Genomic DNA, 27,064 nt, shown 5'->3' with positions numbered 1-27,064 from the left:
AACAGTACTGCTGAAAAGGGACTCCCAGACAGCCCTGAGGCCATCATTTGCATAGGCCCTCCCCTTCTCTTTCTCTTGCTTCCCACAAAGCAACGCATCGCTGGCAGCAGTATAGATTTGGGGGTTGTGAAGAATAATGACAGGGAGGCTGAAGAAGGGAAAGAAAAGTCCCAGAAGTCCTGCAGGCTTCCTTGCTAAATGCAGCTGGCCATAGAGTGCACCTTCATTACTGCGAGGTAAATACATTAAAAATGTTGAGGAGACACAAATTGAAAAATAGATATTAGGAGGAAAGCACTGGAACCTGCTTTATTATTTCAATTAGTCTTGAAAACATAGAACATTTCTCTCCTGAAAGCTGGTAAAAATATGGAACGCTTCACGAATTTGCGTGTCATCCTTGCGCAGGGGCCATGCTAATCTTCTCTGTATCGTTCCAATTTTAGTATATGTGCCGCCGAAGCGAGCACACTTCATTGATGAACCTACAATGTTTATAAACTCTCTAAATCTACGGTCTCTAGACATAGGGTGGCCTGGCAGAGATGCTCGTATGGCCAGTAAGCATTCAAATCTGAGCCAATGGGCAAAAATGCATGAAGAGTAACAATCCATTATTCTTCACTGCATTTGTGGTCCAAGACTTCACCAATTGGAAGTATGTAGATTATGCCAGGGTTGCAAAGGCTCATGGTTCAGGCTACTGACAAGGAACATTGTGACATCATGCTGCCTGTGGAACAGTGATATTAAAGGTGAGACAGCTGCACAGTAGGTTAGGTGAAGGGCTCTGAGAGGTGAAAGGCAGCATGCATGGGTCCCTGGACAAGGTGAGCCTATGACAAGGTGTCTGAATTTTCGCCTGTATTGTAATATTAAACACTTTATTGTTGTACCCGCCTGCTGATTAAGGAGTCCTCAAGATCAGCTCCACACAGACGTGGAACTGATGATGTTAATGCAGAATATTTAAGAAACTGAGGCTGATCTAAAACATTTCCTTGGACCTAGGACCATTTCCCCTGACTTTTAGGTCCTTCGTCCTCCTAAAGTCCTTTGTATAAGTTAGGAACACCTGACAGAACAGAATTTCAGGAGGTCAGGTGGGTTTACTTGTGTCTTCTGGTTGTGAGCAGTAAACGTGGCTAAAAAGGTTGATGGAATGGTGTTTTAAAACACACACACACACACACACACACAACTTCTGGTCCTCTTAAGGACAAAAGTATGGGTAATCCTACATGGGGCCAGTGGCGCAATGGATAACGCGTCTGACTACGGATCAGAAGATTGTAGGTTCGACTCCTATCTGGCTCGAAAGGGTCATAGGTCCCTGTTTTATGGTATTCCTGTGGAATTCTTATTTACCTCAGACTTGTTGTAGGTTCAATATTCTCGAGCAGGACTCATCCAGCAGTCGTTCCATGGTAGGGCTGCAGTAATAGGACCACGGCTAGTTAAAAGTTTCCCATTTGCTGCTGGATTCTATGTGAAGGCCGTCATGTGGTGTGCTGCTTTTGTATTTCAACATGGGTCTCTGAGTCTCTAAACTAGGAAAAAATCTTGTTGAGAAAAGTGTGTGTGAGAGGGTCTGTGGGTGCAGGCAGGTGTGTGCACTTGAGTGCTGACCCATTTACATGTGTGAGAGGGACAAGCAAATTGCCTGTGGGATGTAGGCCTACAACTGGAACCAAGCAGCCAGGCAGAACCACAGGTAAGGAGAGAGGAAGGCAGTTCATTATTAGAGCAGGATCATGAGCATCTTGCCCTGCTCCCTTCTGCCCCGATCGGCCACGATCGGCCAAGACCTCTCTATTAGGGTGGAGGGTGAACATTTCTTGGACCTCAGAAACTGAGGGATGCAGCGCCGATATGTCCTCCAAGGGCCTAGAGGACCTGGTGCCCAATCATGCCTGGTGTTTTTCAGCTTACCCGACCAATCTGGTTGCAAGGCGGATTTTAACAGTACTGCTGAAAAGGGACTCCCAGACAGCCCTGAGGCCATCATTTGCATAGGCCCTCCCCTTCTCTTTCTCTTGCTTCCCACAAAGCAACGCATCGCTGGCAGCAGTATAGATTTGGGGGTTGTGAAGAATAATGACAGGGAGGCTGAAGAAGGGAAAGAAAAGTCCCAGAAGTCCTGCAGGCTTCCTTGCTAAATGCAGCTGGCCATAGAGTGCACCTTCATTACTGCGAGGTAAATACATTAAAAATGTTGAGGAGACACAAATTGAAAAATAGATATTAGGAGGAAAGCACTGGAACCTGCTTTATTATTTCAATTAGTCTTGAAAACATAGAACATTTCTCTCCTGAAAGCTGGTAAAAATATGGAACGCTTCACGAATTTGCGTGTCATCCTTGCGCAGGGGCCATGCTAATCTTCTCTGTATCGTTCCAATTTTAGTATATGTGCCGCCGAAGCGAGCACACTTCATTGATGAACCTACAATGTTTATAAACTCTCTAAATCTACGGTCTCTAGACATAGGGTGGCCTGGCAGAGATGCTCGTATGGCCAGTAAGCATTCAAATCTGAGCCAATGGGCAAAAATGCATGAAGAGTAACAATCCATTATTCTTCACTGCATTTGTGGTCCAAGACTTCACCAATTGGAAGTATGTAGATTATGCCAGGGTTGCAAAGGCTCATGGTTCAGGCTACTGACAAGGAACATTGTGACATCATGCTGCCTGTGGAACAGTGATATTAAAGGTGAGACAGCTGCACAGTAGGTTAGGTGAAGGGCTCTGAGAGGTGAAAGGCAGCATGCTTGGGTCCCTGGACAAGGTGAGCCTATGACAAGGTGTCTGAATTTTCGCCTGTATTGTAATATTAAACACTTTATTGTTGTACCCGCCTGCTGATTAAGGAGTCCTCAAGATCAGCTCCACACAGACGTGGAACTGATGATGTTAATGCAGAATATTTAAGAAACTGAGGCTGATCTAAAACATTTCCTTGGACCTAGGACCATTTCCCCTGACTTTTAGGTCCTTCGTCCTCCTAAAGTCCTTTGTATAAGTTAGGAACACCTGACAGAACAGAATTTCAGGAGGTCAGGTGGGTTTACTTGTGTCTTCTGGTTGTGAGCAGTAAACGTGGCTAAAAAGGTTGATGGAATGGTGTTTTAAAACACACACACACACACACACACACAACTTCTGGTCCTCTTAAGGACAAAAGTATGGGTAATCCTACATGGGGCCAGTGGCGCAATGGATAACGCGTCTGACTACGGATCAGAAGATTGTAGGTTCGACTCCTATCTGGCTCGAAAGGGTCATAGGTCCCTGTTTTATGGTATTCCTGTGGAATTCTTATTTACCTCAGACTTGTTGTAGGTTCAATATTCTCGAGCAGGACTCATCCAGCAGTCGTTCCATGGTAGGGCTGCAGTAATAGGACCACGGCTAGTTAAAAGTTTCCCATTTGCTGCTGGATTCTATGTGAAGGCCGTCATGTGGTGTGCTGCTTTTGTATTTCAACATGGGTCTCTGAGTCTCTAAACTAGGAAAAAATCTTGTTGAGAAAAGTGTGTGTGAGAGGGTCTGTGGGTGCAGGCAGGTGTGTGCACTTGAGTGCTGACCCATTTACATGTGTGAGAGGGACAAGCAAATTGCCTGTGGGATGTAGGCCTACAACTGGAACCAAGCAGCCAGGCAGAACCACAGGTAAGGAGAGAGGAAGGCAGTTCATTATTAGAGCAGGATCATGAGCATCTTGCCCTGCTCCCTTCTGCCCCGATCGGCCACGATCGGCCAAGACCTCTCTATTAGGGTGGAGGGTGAACATTTCTTGGACCTCAGAAACTGAGGGATGCAGCGCCGATATGTCCTCCAAGGGCCTAGAGGACCTGGTGCCCAATCATGCCTGGTGTTTTTCAGCTTACCCGACCAATCTGGTTGCAAGGCGGATTTTAACAGTACTGCTGAAAAGGGACTCCCAGACAGCCCTGAGGCCATCATTTGCATAGGCCCTCCCCTTCTCTTTCTCTTGCTTCCCACAAAGCAACGCATCGCTGGCAGCAGTATAGATTTGGGGGTTGTGAAGAATAATGACAGGGAGGCTGAAGAAGGGAAAGAAAAGTCCCAGAAGTCCTGCAGGCTTCCTTGCTAAATGCAGCTGGCCATAGAGTGCACCTTCATTACTGCGAGGTAAATACATTAAAAATGCTGAGGAGAGACAAATTGAAAAATAGATATTAGGAGGAAAGCACTGGAACCTGCTTTATTATTTCAATTAGTCTTGAAAACATAGAACATTTCTCTCCTGAAAGCTGGTAAAAATATGGAACGCTTCACGAATTTGCGTGTCATCCTTGCGCAGGGGCCATGCTAATCTTCTCTGTATCGTTCCAATTTTAGTATATGTGCCGCCGAAGCGAGCACACTTCATTGATGAACCTACAATGTTTATAAACTCTCTAAATCTACGGTCTCTAGACATAGGGTGGCCTGGCAGAGATGCTCGTATGGCCAGTAAGCATTCAAATCTGAGCCAATGGGCAAAAATGCATGAAGAGTAACAATCCATTATTCTTCACTGCATTTGTGGTCCAAGACTTCACCAATTGGAAGTATGTAGATTATGCCAGGGTTGCAAAGGCTCATGGTTCAGGCTACTGACAAGGAACATTGTGACATCATGCTGCCTGTGGAACAGTGATATTAAAGGTGAGACAGCTGCACAGTAGGTTAGGTGAAGGGCTCTGAGAGGTGAAAGGCAGCATGCTTGGGTCCCTGGACAAGGTGAGCCTATGACAAGGTGTCTGAATTTTCGCCTGTATTGTAATATTAAACACTTTATTGTTGTACCCGCCTGCTGATTAAGGAGTCCTCAAGATCAGCTCCACACAGACGTGGAACTGATGATGTTAATGCAGAATATTTAAGAAACTGAGGCTGATCTAAAACATTTCCTTGGACCTAGGACCATTTCCCCTGACTTTTAGGTCCTTCGTCCTCCTAAAGTCCTTTGTATAAGTTAGGAACACCTGACAGAACAGAATTTCAGGAGGTCAGGTGGGTTTACTTGTGTCTTCTGGTTGTGAGCAGTAAACGTGGCTAAAAAGGTTGATGGAATGGTGTTTTAAAACACACACACACACACACACACACAACTTCTGGTCCTCTTAAGGACAAAAGTATGGGTAATCCTACATGGGGCCAGTGGCGCAATGGATAACGCGTCTGACTACGGATCAGAAGATTGTAGGTTCGACTCCTATCTGGCTCGAAAGGGTCATAGGTCCCTGTTTTATGGTATTCCTGTGGAATTCTTATTTACCTCAGACTTGTTGTAGGTTCAATATTCTCGAGCAGGACTCATCCAGCAGTCGTTCCATGGTAGGGCTGCAGTAATAGGACCACGGCTAGTTAAAAGTTTCCCATTTGCTGCTGGATTCTATGTGAAGGCCGTCATGTGGTGTGCTGCTTTTGTATTTCAACATGGGTCTCTGAGTCTCTAAACTAGGAAAAAATCTTGTTGAGAAAAGTGTGTGTGAGAGGGTCTGTGGGTGCAGGCAGGTGTGTGCACTTGAGTGCTGACCCATTTACATGTGTGAGAGGGACAAGCAAATTGCCTGTGGGATGTAGGCCTACAACTGGAACCAAGCAGCCAGGCAGAACCACAGGTAAGGAGAGAGGAAGGCAGTTCATTATTAGAGCAGGATCATGAGCATCTTGCCCTGCTCCCTTCTGCCCCGATCGGCCACGATCGGCCAAGACCTCTCTATTAGGGTGGAGGGTGAACATTTCTTGGACCTCAGAAACTGAGGGATGCAGCGCCGATATGTCCTCCAAGGGCCTAGAGGACCTGGTGCCCAATCATGCCTGGTGTTTTTCAGCTTACCCGACCAATCTGGTTGCAAGGCGGATTTTAACAGTACTGCTGAAAAGGGACTCCCAGACAGCCCTGAGGCCATCATTTGCATAGGCCCTCCCCTTCTCTTTCTCTTGCTTCCCACAAAGCAACGCATCGCTGGCAGCAGTATAGATTTGGGGGTTGTGAAGAATAATGACAGGGAGGCTGAAGAAGGGAAAGAAAAGTCCCAGAAGTCCTGCAGGCTTCCTTGCTAAATGCAGCTGGCCATAGAGTGCACCTTCATTACTGCGAGGTAAATACATTAAAAATGTTGAGGAGACACAAATTGAAAAATAGATATTAGGAGGAAAGCACTGGAACCTGCTTTATTATTTCAATTAGTCTTGAAAACATAGAACATTTCTCTCCTGAAAGCTGGTAAAAATATGGAACGCTTCACGAATTTGCGTGTCATCCTTGCGCAGGGGCCATGCTAATCTTCTCTGTATCGTTCCAATTTTAGTATATGTGCCGCCGAAGCGAGCACACTTCATTGATGAACCTACAATGTTTATAAACTCTCTAAATCTACGGTCTCTAGACATAGGGTGGCCTGGCAGAGATGCTCGTATGGCCAGTAAGCATTCAAATCTGAGCCAATGGGCAAAAATGCATGAAGAGTAACAATCCATTATTCTTCACTGCATTTGTGGTCCAAGACTTCACCAATTGGAAGTATGTAGATTATGCCAGGGTTGCAAAGGCTCATGGTTCAGGCTACTGACAAGGAACATTGTGACATCATGCTGCCTGTGGAACAGTGATATTAAAGGTGAGACAGCTGCACAGTAGGTTAGGTGAAGGGCTCTGAGAGGTGAAAGGCAGCATGCATGGGTCCCTGGACAAGGTGAGCCTATGACAAGGTGTCTGAATTTTCGCCTGTATTGTAATATTAAACACTTTATTGTTGTACCCGCCTGCTGATTAAGGAGTCCTCAAGATCAGCTCCACACAGACGTGGAACTGATGATGTTAATGCAGAATATTTAAGAAACTGAGGCTGATCTAAAACATTTCCTTGGACCTAGGACCATTTCCCCTGACTTTTAGGTCCTTCGTCCTCCTAAAGTCCTTTGTATAAGTTAGGAACACCTGACAGAACAGAATTTCAGGAGGTCAGGTGGGTTTACTTGTGTCTTCTGGTTGTGAGCAGTAAACGTGGCTAAAAAGGTTGATGGAATGGTGTTTTAAAACACACACACACACACACACACACAACTTCTGGTCCTCTTAAGGACAAAAGTATGGGTAATCCTACATGGGGCCAGTGGCGCAATGGATAACGCGTCTGACTATGGATCAGAAGATTGTAGGTTCGACTCCTATCTGGCTCGAAAGGGTCATAGGTCCCTGTTTTATGGTATTCCTGTGGAATTCTTATTTACCTCAGACTTGTTGTAGGTTCAATATTCTCGAGCAGGACTCATCCAGCAGTCGTTCCATGGTAGGGCTGCAGTAATAGGACCACGGCTAGTTAAAAGTTTCCCATTTGCTGCTGGATTCTATGTGAAGGCCGTCATGTGGTGTGCTGCTTTTGTATTTCAACATGGGTCTCTGAGTCTCTAAACTAGGAAAAAATCTTGTTGAGAAAAGTGTGTGTGAGAGGGTCTGTGGGTGCAGGCAGGTGTGTGCACTTGAGTGCTGACCCATTTACATGTGTGAGAGGGACAAGCAAATTGCCTGTGGGATGTAGGCCTACAACTGGAACCAAGCAGCCAGGCAGAACCACAGGTAAGGAGAGAGGAAGGCAGTTCATTATTAGAGCAGGATCATGAGCATCTTGCCCTGCTCCCTTCTGCCCCGATCGGCCACGATCGGCCAAGACCTCTCTATTAGGGTGGAGGGTGAACATTTCTTGGACCTCAGAAACTGAGGGATGCAGCGCCGATATGTCCTCCAAGGGCCTAGAGGACCTGGTGCCCAATCATGCCTGGTGTTTTTCAGCTTACCCGACCAATCTGGTTGCAAGGCGGATTTTAACAGTACTGCTGAAAAGGGACTCCCAGACAGCCCTGAGGCCATCATTTGCATAGGCCCTCCCCTTCTCTTTCTCTTGCTTCCCACAAAGCAACGCATCGCTGGCAGCAGTATAGATTTGGGGGTTGTGAAGAATAATGACAGGGAGGCTGAAGAAGGGAAAGAAAAGTCCCAGAAGTCCTGCAGGCTTCCTTGCTAAATGCAGCTGGCCATAGAGTGCACCTTCATTACTGCGAGGTAAATACATTAAAAATGCTGAGGAGAGACAAATTGAAAAATAGATATTAGGAGGAAAGCACTGGAACCTGCTTTATTATTTCAATTAGTCTTGAAAACATAGAACATTTCTCTCCTGAAAGCTGGTAAAAATATGGAACGCTTCACGAATTTGCGTGTCATCCTTGCGCAGGGGCCATGCTAATCTTCTCTGTATCGTTCCAATTTTAGTATATGTGCCGCCGAAGCGAGCACACTTCATTGATGAACCTACAATGTTTATAAACTCTCTAAATCTACGGTCTCTAGACATAGGGTGGCCTGGCAGAGATGCTCGTATGGCCAGTAAGCATTCAAATCTGAGCCAATGGGCAAAAATGCATGAAGAGTAACAATCCATTATTCTTCACTGCATTTGTGGTCCAAGACTTCACCAATTGGAAGTATGTAGATTATGCCAGGGTTGCAAAGGCTCATGGTTCAGGCTACTGACAAGGAACATTGTGACATCATGCTGCCTGTGGAACAGTGATATTAAAGGTGAGACAGCTGCACAGTAGGTTAGGTGAAGGGCTCTGAGAGGTGAAAGGCAGCATGCTTGGGTCCCTGGACAAGGTGAGCCTATGACAAGGTGTCTGAATTTTCGCCTGTATTGTAATATTAAACACTTTATTGTTGTACCCGCCTGCTGATTAAGGAGTCCTCAAGATCAGCTCCACACAGACGTGGAACTGATGATGTTAATGCAGAATATTTAAGAAACTGAGGCTGATCTAAAACATTTCCTTGGACCTAGGACCATTTCCCCTGACTTTTAGGTCCTTCGTCCTCCTAAAGTCCTTTGTATAAGTTAGGAACACCTGACAGAACAGAATTTCAGGAGGTCAGGTGGGTTTACTTGTGTCTTCTGGTTGTGAGCAGTAAACGTGGCTAAAAAGGTTGATGGAATGGTGTTTTAAAACACACACACACACACACACACACAACTTCTGGTCCTCTTAAGGACAAAAGTATGGGTAATCCTACATGGGGCCAGTGGCGCAATGGATAACGCGACTGACTACGGATCAGAAGATTGTAGGTTCGACTCCTATCTGGCTCGAAAGGGTCATAGGTCCCTGTTTTATGGTATTCCTGTGGAATTCTTATTTACCTCAGACTTGTTGTAGGTTCAATATTCTCGAGCAGGACTCATCCAGCAGTCGTTCCATGGTAGGGCTGCAGTAATAGGACCACGGCTAGTTAAAAGTTTCCCATTTGCTGCTGGATTCTATGTGAAGGCCGTCATGTGGTGTGCTGCTTTTGTATTTCAACATGGGTCTCTGAGTCTCTAAACTAGGAAAAAATCTTGTTGAGAAAAGTGTGTGTGAGAGGGTCTGTGGGTGCAGGCAGGTGTGTGCACTTGAGTGCTGACCCATTTACATGTGTGAGAGGGACAAGCAAATTGCCTGTGGGATGTAGGCCTACAACTGGAACCAAGCAGCCAGGCAGAACCACAGGTAAGGAGAGAGGAAGGCAGTTCATTATTAGAGCAGGATCATGAGCATCTTGCCCTGCTCCCTTCTGCCCCGATCGGCCACGATCGGCCAAGACCTCTCTATTAGGGTGGAGGGTGAACATTTCTTGGACCTCAGAAACTGAGGGATGCAGCGCCGATATGTCCTCCAAGGGCCTAGAGGACCTGGTGCCCAATCATGCCTGGTGTTTTTCAGCTTACCCGACCAATCTGGTTGCAAGGCGGATTTTAACAGTACTGCTGAAAAGGGACTCCCAGACAGCCCTGAGGCCATCATTTGCATAGGCCCTCCCCTTCTCTTTCTCTTGCTTCCCACAAAGCAACGCATCGCTGGCAGCAGTATAGATTTGGGGGTTGTGAAGAATAATGACAGGGAGGCTGAAGAAGGGAAAGAAAAGTCCCAGAAGTCCTGCAGGCTTCCTTGCTAAATGCAGCTGGCCATAGAGTGCACCTTCATTACTGCGAGGTAAATACATTAAAAATGTTGAGGAGACACAAATTGAAAAATAGATATTAGGAGGAAAGCACTGGAACCTGCTTTATTATTTCAATTAGTCTTGAAAACATAGAACATTTCTCTCCTGAAAGCTGGTAAAAATATGGAACGCTTCACGAATTTGCGTGTCATCCTTGCGCAGGGGCCATGCTAATCTTCTCTGTATCGTTCCAATTTTAGTATATGTGCCGCCGAAGCGAGCACACTTCATTGATGAACCTACAATGTTTATAAACTCTCTAAATCTACGGTCTCTAGACATAGGGTGGCCTGGCAGAGATGCTCGTATGGCCAGTAAGCATTCAAATCTGAGCCAATGGGCAAAAATGCATGAAGAGTAACAATCCATTATTCTTCACTGCATTTGTGGTCCAAGACTTCACCAATTGGAAGTATGTAGATTATGCCAGGGTTGCAAAGGCTCATGGTTCAGGCTACTGACAAGGAACATTGTGACATCATGCTGCCTGTGGAACAGTGATATTAAAGGTGAGACAGCTGCACAGTAGGTTAGGTGAAGGGCTCTGAGAGGTGAAAGGCAGCATGCATGGGTCCCTGGACAAGGTGAGCCTATGACAAGGTGTCTGAATTTTCGCCTGTATTGTAATATTAAACACTTTATTGTTGTACCCGCCTGCTGATTAAGGAGTCCTCAAGATCAGCTCCACACAGACGTGGAACTGATGATGTTAATGCAGAATATTTAAGAAACTGAGGCTGATCTAAAACATTTCCTTGGACCTAGGACCATTTCCCCTGACTTTTAGGTCCTTCGTCCTCCTAAAGTCCTTTGTATAAGTTAGGAACACCTGACAGAACAGAATTTCAGGAGGTCAGGTGGGTTTACTTGTGTCTTCTGGTTGTGAGCAGTAAACGTGGCTAAAAAGGTTGATGGAATGGTGTTTTAAAACACACACACACACACACACACACAACTTCTGGTCCTCTTAAGGACAAAAGTATGGGTAATCCTACATGGGGCCAGTGGCGCAATGGATAACGCGTCTGACTATGGATCAGAAGATTGTAGGTTCGACTCCTATCTGGCTCGAAAGGGTCATAGGTCCCTGTTTTATGGTATTCCTGTGGAATTCTTATTTACCTCAGACTTGTTGTAGGTTCAATATTCTCGAGCAGGACTCATCCAGCAGTCGTTCCATGGTAGGGCTGCAGTAATAGGACCACGGCTAGTTAAAAGTTTCCCATTTGCTGCTGGATTCTATGTGAAGGCCGTCATGTGGTGTGCTGCTTTTGTATTTCAACATGGGTCTCTGAGTCTCTAAACTAGGAAAAAATCTTGTTGAGAAAAGTGTGTGTGAGAGGGTCTGTGGGTGCAGGCAGGTGTGTGCACTTGAGTGCTGACCCATTTACATGTGTGAGAGGGACAAGCAAATTGCCTGTGGGATGTAGGCCTACAACTGGAACCAAGCAGCCAGGCAGAACCACAGGTAAGGAGAGAGGAAGGCAGTTCATTATTAGAGCAGGATCATGAGCATCTTGCCCTGCTCCCTTCTGCCCCGATCGGCCACGATCGGCCAAGACCTCTCTATTAGGGTGGAGGGTGAACATTTCTTGGACCTCAGAAACTGAGGGATGCAGCGCCGATATGTCCTCCAAGGGCCTAGAGGACCTGGTGCCCAATCATGCCTGGTGTTTTTCAGCTTACCCGACCAATCTGGTTGCAAGGCGGATTTTAACAGTACTGCTGAAAAGGGACTCCCAGACAGCCCTGAGGCCATCATTTGCATAGGCCCTCCCCTTCTCTTTCTCTTGCTTCCCACAAAGCAACGCATCGCTGGCAGCAGTATAGATTTGGGGGTTGTGAAGAATAATGACAGGGAGGCTGAAGAAGGGAAAGAAAAGTCCCAGAAGTCCTGCAGGCTTCCTTGCTAAATGCAGCTGGCCATAGAGTGCACCTTCATTACTGCGAGGTAAATACATTAAAAATGTTGAGGAGACACAAATTGAAAAATAGATATTAGGAGGAAAGCACTGGAACCTGCTTTATTATTTCAATTAGTCTTGAAAACATAGAACATTTCTCTCCTGAAAGCTGGTAAAAATATGGAACGCTTCACGAATTTGCGTGTCATCCTTGCGCAGGGGCCATGCTAATCTTCTCTGTATCGTTCCAATTTTAGTATATGTGCCGCCGAAGCGAGCACACTTCATTGATGAACCTACAATGTTTATAAACTCTCTAAATCTACGGTCTCTAGACATAGGGTGGCCTGGCAGAGATGCTCGTATGGCCAGTAAGCATTCAAATCTGAGCCAATGGGCAAAAATGCATGAAGAGTAACAATCCATTATTCTTCACTGCATTTGTGGTCCAAGACTTCACCAATTGGAAGTATGTAGATTATGCCAGGGTTGCAAAGGCTCATGGTTCAGGCTACTGACAAGGAACATTGTGACATCATGCTGCCTGTGGAACAGTGATATTAAAGGTGAGACAGCTGCACAGTAGGTTAGGTGAAGGGCTCTGAGAGGTGAAAGGCAGCATGCTTGGGTCCCTGGACAAGGTGAGCCTATGACAAGGTGTCTGAATTTTCGCCTGTATTGTAATATTAAACACTTTATTGTTGTACCCGCCTGCTGATTAAGGAGTCCTCAAGATCAGCTCCACACAGACGTGGAACTGATGATGTTAATGCAGAATATTTAAGAAACTGAGGCTGATCTAAAACATTTCCTTGGACCTAGGACCATTTCCCCTGACTTTTAGGTCCTTCGTCCTCCTAAAGTCCTTTGTATAAGTTAGGAACACCTGACAGAACAGAATTTCAGGAGGTCAGGTGGGTTTACTTGTGTCTTCTGGTTGTGAGCAGTAAACGTGGCTAAAAAGGTTGATGGAATGGTGTTTTAAAACACACACACACACACACACACACAACTTCTGGTCCTCTTAAGGACAAAAGTATGGGTAATCCTACATGGGGCCAGTGGCGCAATGGATAACGCGTCTGACTACGGATCAGAAGATTGTAGGTTCGACTCCTATCTGGCTCGAAAGGGTCATAGGTCCCTGTTTTATGGTATTCCTGTGGAATTCTTATTTACCTCAGACTTGTTGTAGGTTCAATATTCTCGAGCAGGACTCATCCAGCAGTCGTTCCATGGTAGGGCTGCAGTAATAGGACCACGGCTAGTTAAAAGTTTCCCATTTGCTGCTGGATTCTATGTGAAGGCCGTCATGTGGTGTGCTGCTTTTGTATTTCAACATGGGTCTCTGAGTCTCTAAACTAGGAAAAAATCTTGTTGAGAAAAGTGTGTGTGAGAGGGTCTGTGGGTGCAGGCAGGTGTGTGCACTTGAGTGCTGACCCATTTACATGTGTGAGAGGGACAAGCAAATTGCCTGTGGGATGTAGGCCTACAACTGGAACCAAGCAGCCAGGCAGAACCACAGGTAAGGAGAGAGGAAGGCAGTTCATTATTAGAGCAGGATCATGAGCATCTTGCCCTGCTCCCTTCTGCCCCGATCGGCCACGATCGGCCAAGACCTCTCTATTAGGGTGGAGGGTGAACATTTCTTGGACCTCAGAAACTGAGGGATGCAGCGCCGATATGTCCTCCAAGGGCCTAGAGGACCTGGTGCCCAATCATGCCTGGTGTTTTTCAGCTTACCCGACCAATCTGGTTGCAAGGCGGATTTTAACAGTACTGCTGAAAAGGGACTCCCAGACAGCCCTGAGGCCATCATTTGCATAGGCCCTCCCCTTCTCTTTCTCTTGCTTCCCACAAAGCAACGCATCGCTGGCAGCAGTATAGATTTGGGGGTTGTGAAGAATAATGACAGGGAGGCTGAAGAAGGGAAAGAAAAGTCCCAGAAGTCCTGCAGGCTTCCTTGCTAAATGCAGCTGGCCATAGAGTGCACCTTCATTACTGCGAGGTAAATACATTAAAAATGCTGAGGAGAGACAAATTGAAAAATAGATATTAGGAGGAAAGCACTGGAACCTGCTTTATTATTTCAATTAGTCTTGAAAACATAGAACATTTCTCTCCTGAAAGCTGGTAAAAATATGGAACGCTTCACGAATTTGCGTGTCATCCTTGCGCAGGGGCCATGCTAATCTTCTCTGTATCGTTCCAATTTTAGTATATGTGCCGCCGAAGCGAGCACACTTCATTGATGAACCTACAATGTTTATAAACTCTCTAAATCTACGGTCTCTAGACATAGGGTGGCCTGGCAGAGATGCTCGTATGGCCAGTAAGCATTCAAATCTGAGCCAATGGGCAAAAATGCATGAAGAGTAACAATCCATTATTCTTCACTGCATTTGTGGTCCAAGACTTCACCAATTGGAAGTATGTAGATTATGCCAGGGTTGCAAAGGCTCATGGTTCAGGCTACTGACAAGGAACATTGTGACATCATGCTGCCTGTGGAACAGTGATATTAAAGGTGAGACAGCTGCACAGTAGGTTAGGTGAAGGGCTCTGAGAGGTGAAAGGCAGCATGCTTGGGTCCCTGGACAAGGTGAGCCTATGACAAGGTGTCTGAATTTTCGCCTGTATTGTAATATTAAACACTTTATTGTTGTACCCGCCTGCTGATTAAGGAGTCCTCAAGATCAGCTCCACACAGACGTGGAACTGATGATGTTAATGCAGAATATTTAAGAAACTGAGGCTGATCTAAAACATTTCCTTGGACCTAGGACCATTTCCCCTGACTTTTAGGTCCTTCGTCCTCCTAAAGTCCTTTGTATAAGTTAGGAACACCTGACAGAACAGAATTTCAGGAGGTCAGGTGGGTTTACTTGTGTCTTCTGGTTGTGAGCAGTAAACGTGGCTAAAAAGGTTGATGGAATGGTGTTTTAAAACACACACACACACACACACACACAACTTCTGGTCCTCTTAAGGACAAAAGTATGGGTAATCCTACATGGGGCCAGTGGCGCAATGGATAACGCGTCTGACTACGGATCAGAAGATTGTAGGTTCGACTCCTATCTGGCTCGAAAGGGTCATAGGTCCCTGTTTTATGGTATTCCTGTGGAATTCTTATTTACCTCAGACTTGTTGTAGGTTCAATATTCTCGAGCAGGACTCATCCAGCAGTCGTTCCATGGTAGGGCTGCAGTAATAGGACCACGGCTAGTTAAAAGTTTCCCATTTGCTGCTGGATTCTATGTGAAGGCCGTCATGTGGTGTGCTGCTTTTGTATTTCAACATGGGTCTCTGAGTCTCTAAACTAGGAAAAAATCTTGTTGAGAAAAGTGTGTGTGAGAGGGTCTGTGGGTGCAGGCAGGTGTGTGCACTTGAGTGCTGACCCATTTACATGTGTGAGAGGGACAAGCAAATTGCCTGTGGGATGTAGGCCTACAACTGGAACCAAGCAGCCAGGCAGAACCACAGGTAAGGAGAGAGGAAGGCAGTTCATTATTAGAGCAGGATCATGAGCATCTTGCCCTGCTCCCTTCTGCCCCGATCGGCCACGATCGGCCAAGACCTCTCTATTAGGGTGGAGGGTGAACATTTCTTGGACCTCAGAAACTGAGGGATGCAGCGCCGATATGTCCTCCAAGGGCCTAGAGGACCTGGTGCCCAATCATGCCTGGTGTTTTTCAGCTTACCCGACCAATCTGGTTGCAAGGCGGATTTTAACAGTACTGCTGAAAAGGGACTCCCAGACAGCCCTGAGGCCATCATTTGCATAGGCCCTCCCCTTCTCTTTCTCTTGCTTCCCACAAAGCAACGCATCGCTGGCAGCAGTATAGATTTGGGGGTTGTGAAGAATAATGACAGGGAGGCTGAAGAAGGGAAAGAAAAGTCCCAGAAGTCCTGCAGGCTTCCTTGCTAAATGCAGCTGGCCATAGAGTGCACCTTCATTACTGCGAGGTAAATACATTAAAAATGTTGAGGAGACACAAATTGAAAAATAGATATTAGGAGGAAAGCACTGGAACCTGCTTTATTATTTCAATTAGTCTTGAAAACATAGAACATTTCTCTCCTGAAAGCTGGTAAAAATATGGAACGCTTCACGAATTTGCGTGTCATCCTTGCGCAGGGGCCATGCTAATCTTCTCTGTATCGTTCCAATTTTAGTATATGTGCCGCCGAAGCGAGCACACTTCATTGATGAACCTACAATGTTTATAAACTCTCTAAATCTACGGTCTCTAGACATAGGGTGGCCTGGCAGAGATGCTCGTATGGCCAGTAAGCATTCAAATCTGAGCCAATGGGCAAAAATGCATGAAGAGTAACAATCCATTATTCTTCACTGCATTTGTGGTCCAAGACTTCACCAATTGGAAGTATGTAGATTATGCCAGGGTTGCAAAGGCTCATGGTTCAGGCTACTGACAAGGAACATTGTGACATCATGCTGCCTGTGGAACAGTGATATTAAAGGTGAGACAGCTGCACAGTAGGTTAGGTGAAGGGCTCTGAGAGGTGAAAGGCAGCATGCATGGGTCCCTGGACAAGGTGAGCCTATGACAAGGTGTCTGAATTTTCGCCTGTATTGTAATATTAAACACTTTATTGTTGTACCCGCCTGCTGATTAAGGAGTCCTCAAGATCAGCTCCACACAGACGTGGAACTGATGATGTTAATGCAGAATATTTAAGAAACTGAGGCTGATCTAAAACATTTCCTTGGACCTAGGACCATTTCCCCTGACTTTTAGGTCCTTCGTCCTCCTAAAGTCCTTTGTATAAGTTAGGAACACCTGACAGAACAGAATTTCAGGAGGTCAGGTGGGTTTACTTGTGTCTTCTGGTTGTGAGCAGTAAACGTGGCTAAAAAGGTTGATGGAATGGTGTTTTAAAACACACACACACACACACACACACAACTTCTGGTCCTCTTAAGGACAAAAGTATGGGTAATCCTACATGGGGCCAGTGGCGCAATGGATAACGCGTCTGACTATGGATCAGAAGATTGTAGGTTCGACTCCTATCTGGCTCGAAAGGGTCATAGGTCCCTGTTTTATGGTATTCCTGTGGAATTCTTATTTACCTCAGACTTGTTGTAGGTTCAATATTCTCGAGCAGGACTCATCCAGCAGTCGTTCCATGGTAGGGCTGCAGTAATAGGACCACGGCTAGTTAAAAGTTTCCCATTTGCTGCTGGATTCTATGTGAAGGCCGTCATGTGGTGTGCTGCTTTTGTATTTCAACATGGGTCTCTGAGTCTCTAAACTAGGAAAAAATCTTGTTGAGAAAAGTGTGTGTGAGAGGGTCTGTGGGTGCAGGCAGGTGTGTGCACTTGAGTGCTGACCCATTTACATGTGTGAGAGGGACAAGCAAATTGCCTGTGGGATGTAGGCCTACAACTGGAACCAAGCAGCCAGGCAGAACCACAGGTAAGGAGAGAGGAAGGCAGTTCATTATTAGAGCAGGATCATGAGCATCTTGCCCTGCTCCCTTCTGCCCCGATCGGCCACGATCGGCCAAGACCTCTCTATTAGGGTGGAGGGTGAACATTTCTTGGACCTCAGAAACTGAGGGATGCAGCGCCGATATGTCCTCCAAGGGCCTAGAGGACCTGGTGCCCAATCATGCCTGGTGTTTTTCAGCTTACCCGACCAATCTGGTTGCAAGGCGGATTTTAACAGTACTGCTGAAAAGGGACTCCCAGACAGCCCTGAGGCCATCATTTGCATAGGCCCTCCCCTTCTCTTTCTCTTGCTTCCCACAAAGCAACGCATCGCTGGCAGCAGTATAGATTTGGGGGTTGTGAAGAATAATGACAGGGAGGCTGAAGAAGGGAAAGAAAAGTCCCAGAAGTCCTGCAGGCTTCCTTGCTAAATGCAGCTGGCCATAGAGTGCACCTTCATTACTGCGAGGTAAATACATTAAAAATGCTGAGGAGAGACAAATTGAAAAATAGATATTAGGAGGAAAGCACTGGAACCTGCTTTATTATTTCAATTAGTCTTGAAAACATAGAACATTTCTCTCCTGAAAGCTGGTAAAAATATGGAACGCTTCACGAATTTGCGTGTCATCCTTGCGCAGGGGCCATGCTAATCTTCTCTGTATCGTTCCAATTTTAGTATATGTGCCGCCGAAGCGAGCACACTTCATTGATGAACCTACAATGTTTATAAACTCTCTAAATCTACGGTCTCTAGACATAGGGTGGCCTGGCAGAGATGCTCGTATGGCCAGTAAGCATTCAAATCTGAGCCAATGGGCAAAAATGCATGAAGAGTAACAATCCATTATTCTTCACTGCATTTGTGGTCCAAGACTTCACCAATTGGAAGTATGTAGATTATGCCAGGGTTGCAAAGGCTCATGGTTCAGGCTACTGACAAGGAACATTGTGACATCATGCTGCCTGTGGAACAGTGATATTAAAGGTGAGACAGCTGCACAGTAGGTTAGGTGAAGGGCTCTGAGAGGTGAAAGGCAGCATGCTTGGGTCCCTGGACAAGGTGAGCCTATGACAAGGTGTCTGAATTTTCGCCTGTATTGTAATATTAAACACTTTATTGTTGTACCCGCCTGCTGATTAAGGAGTCCTCAAGATCAGCTCCACACAGACGTGGAACTGATGATGTTAATGCAGAATATTTAAGAAACTGAGGCTGATCTAAAACATTTCCTTGGACCTAGGACCATTTCCCCTGACTTTTAGGTCCTTCGTCCTCCTAAAGTCCTTTGTATAAGTTAGGAACACCTGACAGAACAGAATTTCAGGAGGTCAGGTGGGTTTACTTGTGTCTTCTGGTTGTGAGCAGTAAACGTGGCTAAAAAGGTTGATGGAATGGTGTTTTAAAACACACACACACACACACACACACAACTTCTGGTCCTCTTAAGGACAAAAGTATGGGTAATCCTACATGGGGCCAGTGGCGCAATGGATAACGCGACTGACTACGGATCAGAAGATTGTAGGTTCGACTCCTATCTGGCTCGAAAGGGTCATAGGTCCCTGTTTTATGGTATTCCTGTGGAATTCTTATTTACCTCAGACTTGTTGTAGGTTCAATATTCTCGAGCAGGACTCATCCAGCAGTCGTTCCATGGTAGGGCTGCAGTAATAGGACCACGGCTAGTTAAAAGTTTCCCATTTGCTGCTGGATTCTATGTGAAGGCCGTCATGTGGTGTGCTGCTTTTGTATTTCAACATGGGTCTCTGAGTCTCTAAACTAGGAAAAAATCTTGTTGAGAAAAGTGTGTGTGAGAGGGTCTGTGGGTGCAGGCAGGTGTGTGCACTTGAGTGCTGACCCATTTACATGTGTGAGAGGGACAAGCAAATTGCCTGTGGGATGTAGGCCTACAACTGGAACCAAGCAGCCAGGCAGAACCACAGGTAAGGAGAGAGGAAGGCAGTTCATTATTAGAGCAGGATCATGAGCATCTTGCCCTGCTCCCTTCTGCCCCGATCGGCCACGATCGGCCAAGACCTCTCTATTAGGGTGGAGGGTGAACATTTCTTGGACCTCAGAAACTGAGGGATGCAGCGCCGATATGTCCTCCAAGGGCCTAGAGGACCTGGTGCCCAATCATGCCTGGTGTTTTTCAGCTTACCCGACCAATCTGGTTGCAAGGCGGATTTTAACAGTACTGCTGAAAAGGGACTCCCAGACAGCCCTGAGGCCATCATTTGCATAGGCCCTCCCCTTCTCTTTCTCTTGCTTCCCACAAAGCAACGCATCGCTGGCAGCAGTATAGATTTGGGGGTTGTGAAGAATAATGACAGGGAGGCTGAAGAAGGGAAAGAAAAGTCCCAGAAGTCCTGCAGGCTTCCTTGCTAAATGCAGCTGGCCATAGAGTGCACCTTCATTACTGCGAGGTAAATACATTAAAAATGTTGAGGAGACACAAATTGAAAAATAGATATTAGGAGGAAAGCACTGGAACCTGCTTTATTATTTCAATTAGTCTTGAAAACATAGAACATTTCTCTCCTGAAAGCTGGTAAAAATATGGAACGCTTCACGAATTTGCGTGTCATCCTTGCGCAGGGGCCATGCTAATCTTCTCTGTATCGTTCCAATTTTAGTATATGTGCCGCCGAAGCGAGCACACTTCATTGATGAACCTACAATGTTTATAAACTCTCTAAATCTACGGTCTCTAGACATAGGGTGGCCTGGCAGAGATGCTCGTATGGCCAGTAAGCATTCAAATCTGAGCCAATGGGCAAAAATGCATGAAGAGTAACAATCCATTATTCTTCACTGCATTTGTGGTCCAAGACTTCACCAATTGGAAGTATGTAGATTATGCCAGGGTTGCAAAGGCTCATGGTTCAGGCTACTGACAAGGAACATTGTGACATCATGCTGCCTGTGGAACAGTGATATTAAAGGTGAGACAGCTGCACAGTAGGTTAGGTGAAGGGCTCTGAGAGGTGAAAGGCAGCATGCATGGGTCCCTGGACAAGGTGAGCCTATGACAAGGTGTCTGAATTTTCGCCTGTATTGTAATATTAAACACTTTATTGTTGTACCCGCCTGCTGATTAAGGAGTCCTCAAGATCAGCTCCACACAGACGTGGAACTGATGATGTTAATGCAGAATATTTAAGAAACTGAGGCTGATCTAAAACATTTCCTTGGACCTAGGACCATTTCCCCTGACTTTTAGGTCCTTCGTCCTCCTAAAGTCCTTTGTATAAGTTAGGAACACCTGACAGAACAGAATTTCAGGAGGTCAGGTGGGTTTACTTGTGTCTTCTGGTTGTGAGCAGTAAACGTGGCTAAAAAGGTTGATGGAATGGTGTTTTAAAACACACACACACACACACACACACAACTTCTGGTCCTCTTAAGGACAAAAGTATGGGTAATCCTACATGGGGCCAGTGGCGCAATGGATAACGCGTCTGACTATGGATCAGAAGATTGTAGGTTCGACTCCTATCTGGCTCGAAAGGGTCATAGGTCCCTGTTTTATGGTATTCCTGTGGAATTCTTATTTACCTCAGACTTGTTGTAGGTTCAATATTCTCGAGCAGGACTCATCCAGCAGTCGTTCCATGGTAGGGCTGCAGTAATAGGACCACGGCTAGTTAAAAGTTTCCCATTTGCTGCTGGATTCTATGTGAAGGCCGTCATGTGGTGTGCTGCTTTTGTATTTCAACATGGGTCTCTGAGTCTCTAAACTAGGAAAAAATCTTGTTGAGAAAAGTGTGTGTGAGAGGGTCTGTGGGTGCAGGCAGGTGTGTGCACTTGAGTGCTGACCCATTTACATGTGTGAGAGGGACAAGCAAATTGCCTGTGGGATGTAGGCCTACAACTGGAACCAAGCAGCCAGGCAGAACCACAGGTAAGGAGAGAGGAAGGCAGTTCATTATTAGAGCAGGATCATGAGCATCTTGCCCTGCTCCCTTCTGCCCCGATCGGCCACGATCGGCCAAGACCTCTCTATTAGGGTGGAGGGTGAACATTTCTTGGACCTCAGAAACTGAGGGATGCAGCGCCGATATGTCCTCCAAGGGCCTAGAGGACCTGGTGCCCAATCATGCCTGGTGTTTTTCAGCTTACCCGACCAATCTGGTTGCAAGGCGGATTTTAACAGTACTGCTGAAAAGGGACTCCCAGACAGCCCTGAGGCCATCATTTGCATAGGCCCTCCCCTTCTCTTTCTCTTGCTTCCCACAAAGCAACGCATCGCTGGCAGCAGTATAGATTTGGGGGTTGTGAAGAATAATGACAGGGAGGCTGAAGAAGGGAAAGAAAAGTCCCAGAAGTCCTGCAGGCTTCCTTGCTAAATGCAGCTGGCCATAGAGTGCACCTTCATTACTGCGAGGTAAATACATTAAAAATGCTGAGGAGAGACAAATTGAAAAATAGATATTAGGAGGAAAGCACTGGAACCTGCTTTATTATTTCAATTAGTCTTGAAAACATAGAACATTTCTCTCCTGAAAGCTGGTAAAAATATGGAACGCTTCACGAATTTGCGTGTCATCCTTGCGCAGGGGCCATGCTAATCTTCTCTGTATCGTTCCAATTTTAGTATATGTGCCGCCGAAGCGAGCACACTTCATTGATGAACCTACAATGTTTATAAACTCTCTAAATCTACGGTCTCTAGACATAGGGTGGCCTGGCAGAGATGCTCGTATGGCCAGTAAGCATTCAAATCTGAGCCAATGGGCAAAAATGCATGAAGAGTAACAATCCATTATTCTTCACTGCATTTGTGGTCCAAGACTTCACCAATTGGAAGTATGTAGATTATGCCAGGGTTGCAAAGGCTCATGGTTCAGGCTACTGACAAGGAACATTGTGACATCATGCTGCCTGTGGAACAGTGATATTAAAGGTGAGACAGCTGCACAGTAGGTTAGGTGAAGGGCTCTGAGAGGTGAAAGGCAGCATGCTTGGGTCCCTGGACAAGGTGAGCCTATGACAAGGTGTCTGAATTTTCGCCTGTATTGTAATATTAAACACTTTATTGTTGTACCCGCCTGCTGATTAAGGAGTCCTCAAGATCAGCTCCACACAGACGTGGAACTGATGATGTTAATGCAGAATATTTAAGAAACTGAGGCTGATCTAAAACATTTCCTTGGACCTAGGACCATTTCCCCTGACTTTTAGGTCCTTCGTCCTCCTAAAGTCCTTTGTATAAGTTAGGAACACCTGACAGAACAGAATTTCAGGAGGTCAGGTGGGTTTACTTGTGTCTTCTGGTTGTGAGCAGTAAACGTGGCTAAAAAGGTTGATGGAATGGTGTTTTAAAACACACACACACACACACACACACAACTTCTGGTCCTCTTAAGGACAAAAGTATGGGTAATCCTACATGGGGCCAGTGGCGCAATGGATAACGCGACTGACTACGGATCAGAAGATTGTAGGTTCGACTCCTATCTGGCTCGAAAGGGTCATAGGTCCCTGTTTTATGGTATTCCTGTGGAATTCTTATTTACCTCAGACTTGTTGTAGGTTCAATATTCTCGAGCAGGACTCATCCAGCAGTCGTTCCATGGTAGGGCTGCAGTAATAGGACCACGGCTAGTTAAAAGTTTCCCATTTGCTGCTGGATTCTATGTGAAGGCCGTCATGTGGTGTGCTGCTTTTGTATTTCAACATGGGTCTCTGAGTCTCTAAACTAGGAAAAAATCTTGTTGAGAAAAGTGTGTGTGAGAGGGTCTGTGGGTGCAGGCAGGTGTGTGCACTTGAGTGCTGACCCATTTACATGTGTGAGAGGGACAAGCAAATTGCCTGTGGGATGTAGGCCTACAACTGGAACCAAGCAGCCAGGCAGAACCACAGGTAAGGAGAGAGGAAGGCAGTTCATTATTAGAGCAGGATCATGAGCATCTTGCCCTGCTCCCTTCTGCCCCGATCGGCCACGATCGGCCAAGACCTCTCTATTAGGGTGGAGGGTGAACATTTCTTGGACCTCAGAAACTGAGGGATGCAGCGCCGATATGTCCTCCAAGGGCCTAGAGGACCTGGTGCCCAATCATGCCTGGTGTTTTTCAGCTTACCCGACCAATCTGGTTGCAAGGCGGATTTTAACAGTACTGCTGAAAAGGGACTCCCAGACAGCCCTGAGGCCATCATTTGCATAGGCCCTCCCCTTCTCTTTCTCTTGCTTCCCACAAAGCAACGCATCGCTGGCAGCAGTATAGATTTGGGGGTTGTGAAGAATAATGACAGGGAGGCTGAAGAAGTGAAAGAAAAGTCCCAGAAGTCCTGCAGGCTTCCTTGCTAAATGCAGCTGGCCATAGAGTGCACCTTCATTACTGCGAGGTAAATACATTAAAAATGTTGAGGAGAGACAAATTGAAAAATAGATATTAGGAGGAAAGCACTGGAACCTGCTTTATTATTTCAATTAGTCTTGAAAACATAGAACATTTCTCTCCTGAAAGCTGGTAAAAATATGGAACGCTTCACGAATTTGCGTGTCATCCTTGCGCAGGGGCCATGCTAATCTTCTCTGTATCGTTCCAATTTTAGTATATGTGCCGCCGAAGCGAGCACACTTCATTGATGAACCTACAATGTTTATAAACTCTCTAAATCTACGGTCTCTAGACATAGGGTGGCCTGGCAGAGATGCTCGTATGGCCAGTAAGCATTCAAATCTGAGCCAATGGGCAAAAATGCATGAAGAGTAACAATCCATTATTCTTCACTGCATTTGTGGTCCAAGACTTCACCAATTGGAAGTATGTAGATTATGCCAGGGTTGCAAAGGCTCATGGTTCAGGCTACTGACAAGGAACATTGTGACATCATGCTGCCTGTGGAACAGTGATATTAAAGGTGAGACAGCTGCACAGTAGGTTAGGTGAAGGGCTCTGAGAGGTGAAAGGCAGCATGCTTGGGTCCCTGGACAAGGTGAGCCTATGACAAGGTGTCTGAATTTTCGCCTGTATTGTAATATTAAACACTTTATTGTTGTACCCGCCTGCTGATTAAGGAGTCCTCAAGATCAGCTCCACACAGACGTGGAACTGATGATGTTAATGCAGAATATTTAAGAAACTGAGGCTGATCTAAAACATTTCCTTGGACCTAGGACCATTTCCCCTGACTTTTAGGTCCTTCGTCCTCCTAAAGTCCTTTGTATAAGTTAGGAACACCTGACAGAACAGAATTTCAGGAGGTCAGGTGGGTTTACTTGTGTCTTCTGGTTGTGAGCAGTAAACGTGGCTAAAAAGGTTGATGGAATGGTGTTTTAAAACACACACACACACACACACACAACTTCTGGTCCTCTTAAGGACAAAAGTATGGGTAATCCTACATGGGGCCAGTGGCGCAATGGATAACGCGTCTGACTACGGATTAGAAGATTGTAGGTTCGACTCCTATCTGGCTCGAAAGGGTCATAGGTCCCTGTTTTATGGTATTCCTGTGGAATTCTTATTTACCTCAGACTTGTTGTAGGTTCAATATTCTCGAGCAGGACTCATCCAGCAGTCGTTCCATGGTAGGGCTGCAGTAATAGGACCACGGCTAGTTAAAAGTTTCCCATTTGCTGCTGGATTCTATGTGAAGGCCGTCATGTGGTGTGCTGCTTTTGTATTTCAACATGGGTCTCTGAGTCTCTAAACTAGGAAAAAATCTTGTTGAGAAAAGTGTGTGTGAGAGGGTCTGTGGGTGCAGGCAGGTGTGTGCACTTGAGTGCTGACCCATTTACATGTGTGAGAGGGACAAGCAAATTGCCTGTGGGATGTAGGCCTACAACTGGAACCAAGCAGCCAGGCAGAACCACAGGTAAGGAGAGAGGAAGGCAGTTCATTATTAGAGCAGGATCATGAGCATCTTGCCCTGCTCCCTTCTGCCCCGATCGGCCACGATCGGCCAAGACCTCTCTATTAGGGTGGAGGGTGAACATTTCTTGGACCTCAGAAACTGAGGGATGCAGCGCCGATATGTCCTCCAAGGGCCTAGAGGACCTGGTGCCCAATCATGCCTGGTGTTTTTCAGCTTACCCGACCAATCTGGTTGCAAGGCGGATTTTAACAGTACTGCTGAAAAGGGACTCCCAGACAGCCCTGAGGCCATCATTTGCATAGGCCCTCCCCTTCTCTTTCTCTTGCTTCCCACAAAGCAACGCATCGCTGGCAGCAGTATAGATTTGGGGGTTGTGAAGAATAATGACAGGGAGGCTGAAGAAGGGAAAGAAAAGTCCCAGAAGTCCTGCAGGCTTCCTTGCTAAATGCAGCTGGCCATAGAGTGCACCTTCATTACTGCGAGGTAAATACATTAAAAATGTTGAGGAGACACAAATTGAAAAATAGATATTAGGAGGAAAGCACTGGAACCTGCTTTATTATTTCAATTAGTCTTGAAAACATAGAACATTTCTCTCCTGAAAGCTGGTAAAAATATGGAACGCTTCACGAATTTGCGTGTCATCCTTGCGCAGGGGCCATGCTAATCTTCTCTGTATCGTTCCAATTTTAGTATATGTGCCGCCGAAGCGAGCACACTTCATTGATGAACCTACAATGTTTATAAACTCTCTAAATCTACGGTCTCTAGACATAGGGTGGCCTGGCAGAGATGCTCGTATGGCCAGTAAGCATTCAAATCTGAGCCAATGGGCAAAAATGCATGAAGAGTAACAATCCATTATTCTTCACTGCATTTGTGGTCCAAGACTTCACCAATTGGAAGTATGTAGATTATGCCAGGGTTGCAAAGGCTCATGGTTCAGGCTACTGAGAAGGAACATTGTGACATCATGCTGCCTGTGGAACAGTGATATTAAAGGTGAGACAGCTGCACAGTAGGTTAGGTGAAGGGCTCTGAGAGGTGAAAGGCAGCATGCATGGGTCCCTGGACAAGGTGAGCCTATGACAAGGTGTCTGAATTTTCGCCTGTATTGTAATATTAAACACTTTATTGTTGTACCCGCCTGCTGATTAAGGAGTCCTCAAGATCAGCTCCACACAGACGTGGAACTGATGATGTTAATGCAGAATATTTAAGAAACTGAGGCTGATCTAAAACATTTCCTTGGACCTAGGACCATTTCCCCTGACTTTTAGGTCCTTCGTCCTCCTAAAGTCCTTTGTATAAGTTAGGAACACCTGACAGAACAGAATTTCAGGAGGTCAGGTGGGTTTACTTGTGTCTTCTGGTTGTGAGCAGTAAACGTGGCTAAAAAGGTTGATGGAATGGTGTTTTAAAACACACACACACACACACACACACAACTTCTGGTCCTCTTAAGGACAAAAGTATGGGTAATCCTACATGGGGCCAGTGGCGCAATGGATAACGCGTCTGACTACGGATCAGAAGATTGTAGGTTCGACTCCTATCTGGCTCGAAAGGGTCATAGGTCCCTGTTTTATGGTATTCCTGTGGAATTCTTATTTACCTCAGACTTGTTGTAGGTTCAATATTCTCGAGCAGGACTCATCCAGCAGTCGTTCCATGGTAGGGCTGCAGTAATAGGACCACGGCTAGTTAAAAGTTTCCCATTTGCTGCTGGATTCTATGTGAAGGCCGTCATGTGGTGTGCTGCTTTTGTATTTCAACATGGGTCTCTGAGTCTCTAAACTAGGAAAAAATCTTGTTGAGAA

The 27,064-nt window shown here is 45.9% G+C and overlaps 25 non-coding genes across 25 annotated transcripts; 11 read left to right on the top strand and 14 right to left on the bottom strand.

Annotated features, from left to right (window-relative positions):
• Positions 1-363: 363 nt before the first annotated feature.
• Positions 364-470, bottom strand: LOC146818865 (U6 spliceosomal RNA). Its single transcript, XR_014963779.1, has one exon. It is a non-coding gene; the product is annotated as a U6 spliceosomal RNA (small nuclear RNA).
• A 774-nt stretch (positions 471-1,244) lies between these two features.
• On the top strand, positions 1,245-1,317 carry TRNAR-ACG (transfer RNA arginine (anticodon ACG)). Its single transcript has one exon. It is a non-coding gene; the product is annotated as a tRNA-Arg (tRNA).
• Positions 1,318-2,324: 1,007 nt separating this feature from the next.
• Positions 2,325-2,431, bottom strand: LOC146818863 (U6 spliceosomal RNA). The gene has a single exon (XR_014963778.1). It is a non-coding gene; the product is annotated as a U6 spliceosomal RNA (small nuclear RNA).
• Positions 2,432-3,205: 774 nt separating this feature from the next.
• TRNAR-ACG (transfer RNA arginine (anticodon ACG)) lies at positions 3,206-3,278 on the top strand. Its single transcript has one exon. It is a non-coding gene; the product is annotated as a tRNA-Arg (tRNA).
• Positions 3,279-4,285: 1,007 nt separating this feature from the next.
• LOC146818861 (U6 spliceosomal RNA) lies at positions 4,286-4,392 on the bottom strand. Its single transcript, XR_014963777.1, has one exon. It is a non-coding gene; the product is annotated as a U6 spliceosomal RNA (small nuclear RNA).
• Positions 4,393-5,166: 774 nt separating this feature from the next.
• Positions 5,167-5,239, top strand: TRNAR-ACG (transfer RNA arginine (anticodon ACG)). The gene has a single exon. It is a non-coding gene; the product is annotated as a tRNA-Arg (tRNA).
• A 1,007-nt stretch (positions 5,240-6,246) lies between these two features.
• LOC146818859 (U6 spliceosomal RNA) lies at positions 6,247-6,353 on the bottom strand. The gene has a single exon (XR_014963776.1). It is a non-coding gene; the product is annotated as a U6 spliceosomal RNA (small nuclear RNA).
• Positions 6,354-7,127: 774 nt separating this feature from the next.
• TRNAH-AUG (transfer RNA histidin (anticodon AUG)) lies at positions 7,128-7,200 on the top strand. The gene has a single exon. It is a non-coding gene; the product is annotated as a tRNA-His (tRNA).
• Positions 7,201-8,207: 1,007 nt separating this feature from the next.
• Positions 8,208-8,314, bottom strand: LOC146818857 (U6 spliceosomal RNA). The gene has a single exon (XR_014963775.1). It is a non-coding gene; the product is annotated as a U6 spliceosomal RNA (small nuclear RNA).
• Positions 8,315-10,168: 1,854 nt separating this feature from the next.
• LOC146818856 (U6 spliceosomal RNA) lies at positions 10,169-10,275 on the bottom strand. Its single transcript, XR_014963774.1, has one exon. It is a non-coding gene; the product is annotated as a U6 spliceosomal RNA (small nuclear RNA).
• A 774-nt stretch (positions 10,276-11,049) lies between these two features.
• On the top strand, positions 11,050-11,122 carry TRNAH-AUG (transfer RNA histidin (anticodon AUG)). Its single transcript has one exon. It is a non-coding gene; the product is annotated as a tRNA-His (tRNA).
• Positions 11,123-12,129: 1,007 nt separating this feature from the next.
• On the bottom strand, positions 12,130-12,236 carry LOC146818854 (U6 spliceosomal RNA). Its single transcript, XR_014963773.1, has one exon. It is a non-coding gene; the product is annotated as a U6 spliceosomal RNA (small nuclear RNA).
• Positions 12,237-13,010: 774 nt separating this feature from the next.
• Positions 13,011-13,083, top strand: TRNAR-ACG (transfer RNA arginine (anticodon ACG)). Its single transcript has one exon. It is a non-coding gene; the product is annotated as a tRNA-Arg (tRNA).
• A 1,007-nt stretch (positions 13,084-14,090) lies between these two features.
• On the bottom strand, positions 14,091-14,197 carry LOC146818852 (U6 spliceosomal RNA). Its single transcript, XR_014963771.1, has one exon. It is a non-coding gene; the product is annotated as a U6 spliceosomal RNA (small nuclear RNA).
• A 774-nt stretch (positions 14,198-14,971) lies between these two features.
• Positions 14,972-15,044, top strand: TRNAR-ACG (transfer RNA arginine (anticodon ACG)). The gene has a single exon. It is a non-coding gene; the product is annotated as a tRNA-Arg (tRNA).
• A 1,007-nt stretch (positions 15,045-16,051) lies between these two features.
• Positions 16,052-16,158, bottom strand: LOC146818850 (U6 spliceosomal RNA). The gene has a single exon (XR_014963770.1). It is a non-coding gene; the product is annotated as a U6 spliceosomal RNA (small nuclear RNA).
• Positions 16,159-16,932: 774 nt separating this feature from the next.
• On the top strand, positions 16,933-17,005 carry TRNAH-AUG (transfer RNA histidin (anticodon AUG)). Its single transcript has one exon. It is a non-coding gene; the product is annotated as a tRNA-His (tRNA).
• A 1,007-nt stretch (positions 17,006-18,012) lies between these two features.
• Positions 18,013-18,119, bottom strand: LOC146818848 (U6 spliceosomal RNA). Its single transcript, XR_014963769.1, has one exon. It is a non-coding gene; the product is annotated as a U6 spliceosomal RNA (small nuclear RNA).
• Positions 18,120-19,973: 1,854 nt separating this feature from the next.
• Positions 19,974-20,080, bottom strand: LOC146818847 (U6 spliceosomal RNA). The gene has a single exon (XR_014963768.1). It is a non-coding gene; the product is annotated as a U6 spliceosomal RNA (small nuclear RNA).
• Positions 20,081-20,854: 774 nt separating this feature from the next.
• On the top strand, positions 20,855-20,927 carry TRNAH-AUG (transfer RNA histidin (anticodon AUG)). The gene has a single exon. It is a non-coding gene; the product is annotated as a tRNA-His (tRNA).
• A 1,007-nt stretch (positions 20,928-21,934) lies between these two features.
• Positions 21,935-22,041, bottom strand: LOC146818845 (U6 spliceosomal RNA). The gene has a single exon (XR_014963767.1). It is a non-coding gene; the product is annotated as a U6 spliceosomal RNA (small nuclear RNA).
• Positions 22,042-23,895: 1,854 nt separating this feature from the next.
• LOC146818844 (U6 spliceosomal RNA) lies at positions 23,896-24,002 on the bottom strand. Its single transcript, XR_014963766.1, has one exon. It is a non-coding gene; the product is annotated as a U6 spliceosomal RNA (small nuclear RNA).
• A 772-nt stretch (positions 24,003-24,774) lies between these two features.
• On the top strand, positions 24,775-24,847 carry TRNAR-ACG (transfer RNA arginine (anticodon ACG)). Its single transcript has one exon. It is a non-coding gene; the product is annotated as a tRNA-Arg (tRNA).
• A 1,007-nt stretch (positions 24,848-25,854) lies between these two features.
• Positions 25,855-25,961, bottom strand: LOC146818842 (U6 spliceosomal RNA). The gene has a single exon (XR_014963765.1). It is a non-coding gene; the product is annotated as a U6 spliceosomal RNA (small nuclear RNA).
• Positions 25,962-26,735: 774 nt separating this feature from the next.
• Positions 26,736-26,808, top strand: TRNAR-ACG (transfer RNA arginine (anticodon ACG)). The gene has a single exon. It is a non-coding gene; the product is annotated as a tRNA-Arg (tRNA).
• Positions 26,809-27,064: the final 256 nt, after the last annotated feature.

The sequence above is a fragment of the Triturus cristatus genome, chromosome 6, assembly GCF_964204655.1.
Source record: "Triturus cristatus chromosome 6, aTriCri1.1, whole genome shotgun sequence".
In the NCBI taxonomy this organism is placed as follows: Eukaryota; Metazoa; Chordata; class Amphibia; order Caudata; family Salamandridae; genus Triturus; species Triturus cristatus.
This window is presented reverse-complemented; position numbering and strand designations above follow the sequence as displayed.